This window comes from Miscanthus floridulus, chromosome 4 (assembly GCF_019320115.1).
Source record: "Miscanthus floridulus cultivar M001 chromosome 4, ASM1932011v1, whole genome shotgun sequence".
In the NCBI taxonomy this organism is placed as follows: domain Eukaryota; kingdom Viridiplantae; phylum Streptophyta; class Magnoliopsida; order Poales; family Poaceae; genus Miscanthus; species Miscanthus floridulus.
The window spans coordinates 28,462,558-28,471,203 of record NC_089583.1 but is presented as its reverse complement, the minus strand read 5'-3'; the positions used below and the strand labels follow the sequence as shown (position 1 = coordinate 28,471,203).

The following is an 8,646-nucleotide window of genomic DNA, read 5'->3' as shown; positions in this document are numbered from 1 at the left end:
GCAAATAGCTTACGTTAGGGTTGGGCAGCTTGGTTTCACGCAGCGGGAAAGGGAAGGTAGGTAGGGGCGGACGAACCTGGTGGGTGATCGTTGTGAGATCTCGCTCGTCGCTGGCGAGCGGCCAGAGAGTGGGAGAGCGCACGGGGGCAGTGTTAGCGGCGCAACAGACGTCTGGGGAGGCAAACCTGTACTCGGGATCGTCAAATGGCTACAGTTTGGACAGTAGGGGTGGTCGGTGATCGAGCCGCCCCTATAAATAGCAACACCGGGGGTGGCTGGTGAATGAGCCGCCCCTACAAATCCGACCCATTTGTAGGGGCGGCTCGTATCACCAGCCGCCCCTGCTGTTCCATTTGTAGGGGCGGCTGGTCTCGTGGCTTCCGAGCACGCCACTGTAGGGGCGGCTCCATCACCAGCCGCCCCTACAAAAAAATTATCCCGTTGCTACAAATCGTTTTTCACATAGTGATATTCAACGCAGCATCACGAAATCGAGATAACACAAAGATCCGATGACTTACTGAGGACTTGCTCGGTGGAGAACCTTCTCGAGACGCCGCGGCACATCATCCGCTGCATCAGGTCCTTGGCCGCCGGTGAGACCCTGGCGAACAGCGTGGGTGGGAACCTGAGGCTGCCGCGCGGCACGGTTGCGAGCACGTCCGCGGGCGTCTCGCCACCGAAGGGCAGCCTGCCCCCCAAGAGCAGCGCGTACGTCACCGCCTCGGTGCTCCACACGTCCACCTTCTCCCCGTACTAGACACCAACCACCACCTCGGGCGCCACGTAGTGCGGGGTGCCCACCAGCCCCTCGACGCGGTGGCCCCGAGCACTGCACTCGCCCTCACCGGTGCCGGCGCCCTAGCTGAGCCATGCGGCGGTGTTGAAGTCCACGAGCCGCACCAGTGGGGGTGCCTCGCCGGCGGGGTCCAGGTCTAGGAGCACGTTGTTGGGCTTGACGTCGCGGTGGACGACGCCGCAGCGGTGGCAGCACGCAAGTGCCTCGGCGAGCTGCGCGACGACGCGGGCGGCGTCGGGCTCTGACACAGGCGCGCCGCACCAGAGCTGGACCCAGTCCAGTAGGTAGGGCCCCGTGCAGAGGTCCTGGGCGGAGCTAAGGTCGCCCACACGCTGGTAGCGATGGTCGGGGTGCCGGTCGTGTTGAATTGGGATGCCCCTAGCACTGCACCTTTCGAGCGTCGTCGATTCGGCCGCGGCGGCGCTGAAGAGAAGAGAATGAGGAAGGTTTGGGTGGCTGACAAATGGGTCCCTCTATAGGGTAAAATGGTCATTTCATTCATCTGTTTGACACCGATAAAGACTAAAGTGGACGGAATGGTGTAGAAGACAAGAAAGTTTAGCGTCATGGCACTAGGACACGTTCGAACTTTTTAGTGGCCTATAGACGAGGGCCATCTTTCATAATGGTACACAGGTAAAAGCCTCTTTTTTTTTCATGGAGAGGGCTGGGCAACTCGTGGTGCGTCCTGCTGAGGCGCGTGACTGGAATTTCACAGGGCGGGGATTGTCCGCCAAAAACAATTGCTTGGCTATCGATTTTCTAGGATACTATTTAGATTTTCCTCATTAAATTTTGAAACATAAATACTTATTTTTTTGAAGAAAAATGTGACGTGACTTTGGACCGGAGAAGTGAAATGACATTGAATAGATGACTCGTGTACTTATCCAAAATAAATTGCTCTAAACAAACAATGAAAGTAGGCTAAAATACATTTAAACGCAATACATTATAAACAATGTAAGACATGGAATTCAAATGTAAAGTTATTTCAATACATACGCATAATACAAATGGGTCACATATTCAATAACTTTTTTAAAACTATTACTATATATCGTTTGAACAATCTCTTTAAACAATTCAAAAAAAAATAAATTTCAAAATATAAAACTTCAAATAGAATTTTGTGGATCGTAAATGATATCAAGTGTCAGGGACAAATACTAAGGTACCCGAAGAGGAGGAGCTAATGATCATCAACATTGATTCATCCGAGCAATCAAGAGCGCGACTACAGCTCCAACCGACCCCCAGGTGCGCAGGCTCCGCCTCGCCCGACCTCTGGGGGCGAGCTCCGCCTCGCTCGACCTTGAGGCCGCGATCTCCTTCTCACCCGACCCCGAGGCTACAGGCTCCGCTTCGCCCGACCTCGAGGCCGCGGGCTCCGCCTCGCGCCGACCCCTTGGTTACGGGCTCTACCTCGCTTGATCGCGAGCCGCGGGCTCTGCCTCGCCCGACCCCTTGTGCGTGGGCTCCGCCTCGCCAAACCTCTAGGGGCGGGCTCCGCCTCGCTCGACCCCTTGGGTCCATGCTCCGTCTCGCCCGACGGAGACCCATACCACCGCCAACGACTCCAGGTCCAAGCGTATGGGCCTGGGTCAAAACTCTGACACCAGGAAAAGACTAGCATGCCTCGATGTAACCCATGGCCATGACAGGTTATACCTGAGGGTTCACATCAAGAACAGCATCGGGCGTGCCAGTGCTGTTCTGTCTAACCCTCGTACGAACGCTAATAGGTGTGTCAGCTCACCACGATGCCCGCTGGGATGGAATGGGACGCCATGACTGATAGACGATGACTGCACATGGCGTTAGTGACGAATAGGGCCGTGATGTGGAGCCATCTCTGTTGACGTCTACAGGATGGACGGGGACCCATATAAAAGAGAAGGATCCGATGGTCCTAGCTGCCTTTTTCTCGCTCTCATTCTTCCCCTTTTCCTCTGCTGTAACCGTGCTTTCCCTTGGCCCATAAAAGGGAAAGCAGGGCACCCCATGAATGGGGACTGATCGACTCATCGAGATCCGATCCAATCAGATCGACCCATCGAGACTCGATCCAGATCAACACAAGAGCACTACACGAACACACGGCTGAGCAGCAATCATGCTCTCAGCACCCATTCACTCTTTTCACCAGAGATTTGGGATAATTTACCTCTCTCGCCCGTTTGTAACCCGTACTACAAACTTTCAGTGCTAGTAACATGAGCAGTAGCGACGAATTGGATGTAGGGACTTTCTACTCGAACCAGTATAAACCTCGTGTCCTCTAAGCACACCATCTGAGCCAGACACATAATACTATAAATTTACTCGTCGGTGGTAACTCGAAACACCGACATCAAGTGAAAAATGTTGTCAACTACAAGGTTGTAGGTACCATCAAGATCTGTAACTTTGATTTTGAATATATAGCCATTTAAAACTACATTATTATTATTATTATTATTATTATTATTATTATTATTATTATTATTATTATTATTATTATTATTATTATTATTATTATTATTATTATTATTATTATTATTATTATTATTATTATTATTATTATTATTATTATCATTATTATATATCTTAGAAATCAAAATCTATAACCTTTAAATACCTCACATTTCTATAATTTCTTAGAGATCTTAAGATTTTGAAAACTTACATATATAGTTAATAATTTTGTGATTAAGATCAACGTTCATATTCATTCAAGATTTTGTGATTAAGATCATCGTTCATAATTTCGCAGCCATTAGCGAAAGGTAGAGTGGTACCATTTGAGCACGAGCTAACTTTCTCAGTAGCACCACATAAGTATTAACTAAGCACTATGAGAAACTAAGCCATAGCCGCACTTCTCGAAGAAAAGAAAGAATAAGTAACTAAAAGTCACAGGCAAAGATAATTTTATTGTGAACAGCATACCACAATGTAACACATCTCTAGATATGGCATATATAATATGACTATATGAGCATCTCACACCTACAATTTTTCCCTACTATTTGTTCTTTTCTACAATGTGATCTATGAACCAATCTAGACTAGACAATAGCAGTGGAATCATTGACAACACCATCACTTCCATATGGAATGCACACCAAAACTGCTATCAGGAATAGCCGAAAACATCACAATACACATCAGCAGGCTCAAGACTGTAACTTTGACTAGGAGGATAAATTAAGATAGCACGTTTCAGAAACTGTCCAGAGATAAAACAAGAACCTGTACAGAGATAACACAAGTAGCTTTCACTGGCAAAACTACTAAGACTTGAGTTCAAGGAACAGTATATAGAATCATGTTAAACAGCCACAGCCAAAACAATGATGGCTAAAGATTGTTTTCTAAGGGAAGCTAACATACATAAAAAATCCTAGTGGTAAATTTCTGAAGCTGCTCAGATGTTTTTTTTCCTGAGATCTTTACTGAATGACAGCCACAGCAGTGACCACCCACACCTGATTCCCATCTAGCATTAATAACTTAAAACTGATATATATATATATATATATATAGACACACACAGTAGACAACATTTGGATTACTGCAGGTAGAAAATGATACATTCACAAAAATAATAAAGGGAAGTAGCTGTAACCTGAAAGACAGTATTTTTCTTTGACAAATGAGCAAATCATCAATGTTGGGTGGTTTCTTAAGATTCGTATCCAAGAAACAAATAACAATTTCTACTACTTAAAAATTACACAAGGTTAATTCATGTTGATAGAAAACATAACAGGCTTCACACTAGAAAAGTGCAGCAGCAACCATTAGCCTTAAAGGCCTTAACATGTTATTTCACAAAGTTTATCTACTCCACGAATGACTGAAATTATTTGAGATCAGCATCAATAAAAAAATGAATAGACATGGATAAGCATTAGCTGTTTTGTTGCGGACATGACTATGGTCATTACCTGTTTTGTTGCAGACATGAAGACTATGGCTTATAGTACCTAGCAGCAACCATGATTTCTTTTCCTTGTCGTCTCTTTCATAGACTTCAATTCATACTGCTGAGACAAATAGGAATAAAGGCAGTAATTTTTTAGTGGACTTAGACATTCCACTTGAACTAAAAACTGAGATGAAAATTGAATACCTTCGGTGGTTTATAGATGTTGGAAGGTTACGCCCTTTCTTTTGCTAAAGAAGCTTTTCACATAGCTTTTTATGTCTACCAGTTTCTTTGACCCACTGCAGTAGAAGGGAAACAATGGTACGCTACTTAGACTATGTCTGGAAAGTATTTTCAGAAACAATGCTGAAAAAAAGAGCCCTTTTTTATGCTGGTGAAAATTGGGAAACAATAGGTTATAAAATCCCTAGTTTGATTAGAATTTCAGGTTATGCTGATGGATAGAAATCAATTCTAAAATCATTGGGCAAGAAAAAGCAAAGGCTAAGCGCACTTACAGTGAAGCCATTTGTTAAATTTTCTGGTTATTCCTTATGCATTATCTACTTTCTCGAGAGCACAGGCAGCAGGATCCTCTATGACATATATACATCCTTGGAAAGAGGGCTCTGTTCAGATGCAGGGATATTCTAAGTCCTAGAATCGAGGAGAGTGAAGCCTCTAAGAGCAGGGAGAGACTCTTACCTGGAACGAAGGAGGAGAGCACCCGGACTGGAGCCCACCGCACGAGCGGCGGTGGTAGGAATTGGTGCCAGCCACGGGAACTCCAAACCCTAACGAATCCTGGGCAGATCCAAAGCTCCAACCAGTGGGGAGTGAGGATGGGCCGCATCTTGCATCGACGCGGAACTGCTGGCAATGGGGAATCCGCGTCGGGCGTCGGCGGAGTGCACCGGTAGCGACCGGGGCAGGACGGCCAGCGAAGGCGGAGGGCGGGAGCACGGATGTGGAATCCGATGGTGCGTGGCATGTGGAGCTCGGCAGGTGGCGATGCAGCGGGGCTCGACGCTGAGCTTGCACGGGTGGTGGCTGGGGCTCGGCATCGGGGATGTGCGGATGAGGGCGAGTTCGGGGATTGGAGCTGGGAATGCTGGCGGACGCGGGGTCGCTGCTATTGCGGATGGGTGGCGGCGTTGAGGGTGTGATTCATGACTTTTTCTTTTCTTTTCTTTTTTTGTGGGACTTGGGAGGGGAGAGATAAGGTGCGGCACGTGAGTCAAATTTTCATCATCGCCCTTTCCAAAGACCGCGCCAGGCCTATATTTTCCATCCCGCACCTCCTCATTCCAGCGCAAAGCATTTTTTCTGCTCCGCGTCATGGCGCCATGTGGTCTGGGTGCAGACTGGACTCATGCTCATACCCTTGGCCGACAGATGACCAGTAGCTAGGCTAAGGCTACACCGATAGATAATTTGTCATCTTACTATATGATTGCCGACAGATGAGATGACAGTAAAGATCAGTCTTTTGCCAACACATAATAGTGGGGAAAAGTGTGTCATGGTGTAGTGCTAGTGTCATTACACAGTTTTTGACGACTCCACTAAGGGAAGAAGAAAAACAAATCAGTTGCTATGGCCGATGATGATGATAGATCCAATATCAATCTATTATCTGAAAAATAACAGTCTAGTTAGTAGATGATAAATCAAGACCCTTATTAGAATTTTACAACCTTTCTGTCCGGACGGTAAGCTATGATTGACACCGGGGACTCTGGGGGCTGAAACTTTATTAGCAGCCTTGGATGGAAGATATTAAATAGGATAAGTTAGCACCTAACAGATAGGTAAACAGGTCCAATGTTTAATTCGTGCTTTTACCGTGCAAAGTTATTCTTAGTTACCTGCTCGTGTGAGAAATGGTGGGGACCATTCAATTTTCGGACATGGAACAGAACTGGACTGCCTGATTTTGTTCGTGAGCATCATTCGTACTTTTTTGTCTGCTGCGTACAAGGCATCGATGTTCTCTGCCTCCATCAAAATGGAAGCCCCAAGGAACAGTGGAAGGCCTCCAAAGCTGAAGATCCTCATCTGGCTTGCGCTGCTCGATCATTATATTGCTGAACCGTGGATGTTTGTCTCTGCGACCAAGGGGTCTGAAATTATGGATGTCACCTCATCATCGCCCGTGTTTATGCTAAGGAGACATGCGCTGGTCTTCAGCTACCATTGGGCTTCGACTGTGGTACATTGAGAATTTGAGATTCTCCCTTCTTCTTACACTCATACTTCTCATATCTGCACTTTTGATAAAAACCTCCTGATGTATCCTGTCCCCACATGAAACCTCAACAAGGGATTGCCAACTACATAGCCATTGCCATGCCACGATGCTATTCAACACACTCATCGTCACCATCGCTACCGTGTTTCAGCTCGCACACTAAAGGAGCTGTGAATTTTATTTCTTTGGGTGCCTGACACTATTGCACAAGGAGCAACGGAGGCAAGTGATCTTATTACCCTTTGATTGGTGCAGCTTTATAGTCATGCGTAGTAATAATTGACGATTTAAATTAGACCACCACTGATTCACCTCCATGTACGTAGCTATAATATGTTCCCCAAAAATTTCTCATATAGAGCTCTTTTACAGTGGTTGGTGGGTACTACCAAGTACTTTTGAGTACCTAAGCCTCTGATTTATTCTGACTATGTGATGTGCGTAAAATATTTTACTAATTAATTTTATTTGTTTAATGATAATATGGTAATTGTTTGAGAATCCCCTCTGACATGCCCCACACCGAGGGGTCACGGTGTTTCGACGTGGAATTGACGAAGGACTTGATGGCTGAGGCAGCGGCATAGTCAACGTTTGACGCTGGCAGGTCGTGTGCATCGGCGAGCATGCTGTAGCCTTCATTGGGGAATTCTGTTGAGCAGTATCATGCTGTCGCAGCTGGCTCTTCAGTCTCCTAGTGATATTGTGTCCCAGCCCCCCCCCCCCCCCCCCCCCCCCCCCCCCCACCCCCCTTCGCAGATCACTATCCCAGTGGTGGTACCCATGGCATGGCCAAGAACCTGAGCACATGGCTAGACGGCTCCAGTGGCTTTGTTGGCATTGTGTGTGCCGTGCCAGTCATCATTGACCGGCGACGCCTGCCAGTCGTTCGATGTGGAATCGCTCGTGGCGTTAGGGTTGGGCATGAAAGAGCGGGTGTTGATGAGCTAGTTGTTGCACACTGGGCGGCCATTGAAGTCGCAGCACCCCATCCACTTGGCCTGCAGTGGCGGCATGCTGCCATCGCTGAAGGAGGGGTGCGTTGTGTGTAGCTCATACTTCTGGTCCACGGCGAGTCGCTCTACCAGCCACATGCTTGGACCTCCACCTTCTACCCGTTGGTCTTTGCTGGCGCTAGCCGAAAGGCATACGCCGAGCTCTGCGGCAGCTCGCAGGGCGGCTTGGACGTCAGGGGCAAGACCGCAAGATAGTGCTCTGCGAACTGGGGGCGGGCTGGAACACAATACTGAAGGGCACCATGGTCCAAAGTGCTGGTGGTGCAACACGCTTTCCGACGCACAAGTCCTGCCGACGTTGCACGTGGACTACGCCGCCGCATCAGCCGTCAAGTCCTACATCAGTTCCACATCGAACACCATGGCGGATATGCTCCACAATAGATTATGCTTGCATATATGAATTTACTACTTTACCCTTAGTTAAATAATAAAAATTATAAAACAATAATTAGTTTGTATTTGATACCTTTGGGTACTTTTTTCCTTTGGTACCTCTCAGTACATGTTTTTTTCTTGCCACTCGATCTGTCCTCACCAATGGTCCTTGTTTTTTTGGAACTAATGCTATATATGCAAAAGCAAATGAGTTATTAATTAACAATTGATATTTCAAAGATACTAATCTCGGTCATTCAGGTCAACCAAAAGGACTGTTCCAATTGCT

The 8,646-nt window shown here is 47.0% G+C and overlaps 1 pseudogene; it reads right to left on the bottom strand.

Annotated features, from left to right (window-relative positions):
* Positions 1-483: 483 nt before the first annotated feature.
* On the bottom strand, positions 484-2,591 carry LOC136548312 (phosphoenolpyruvate carboxylase kinase 2-like; annotated as a pseudogene).
* Positions 2,592-8,646: the final 6,055 nt, after the last annotated feature.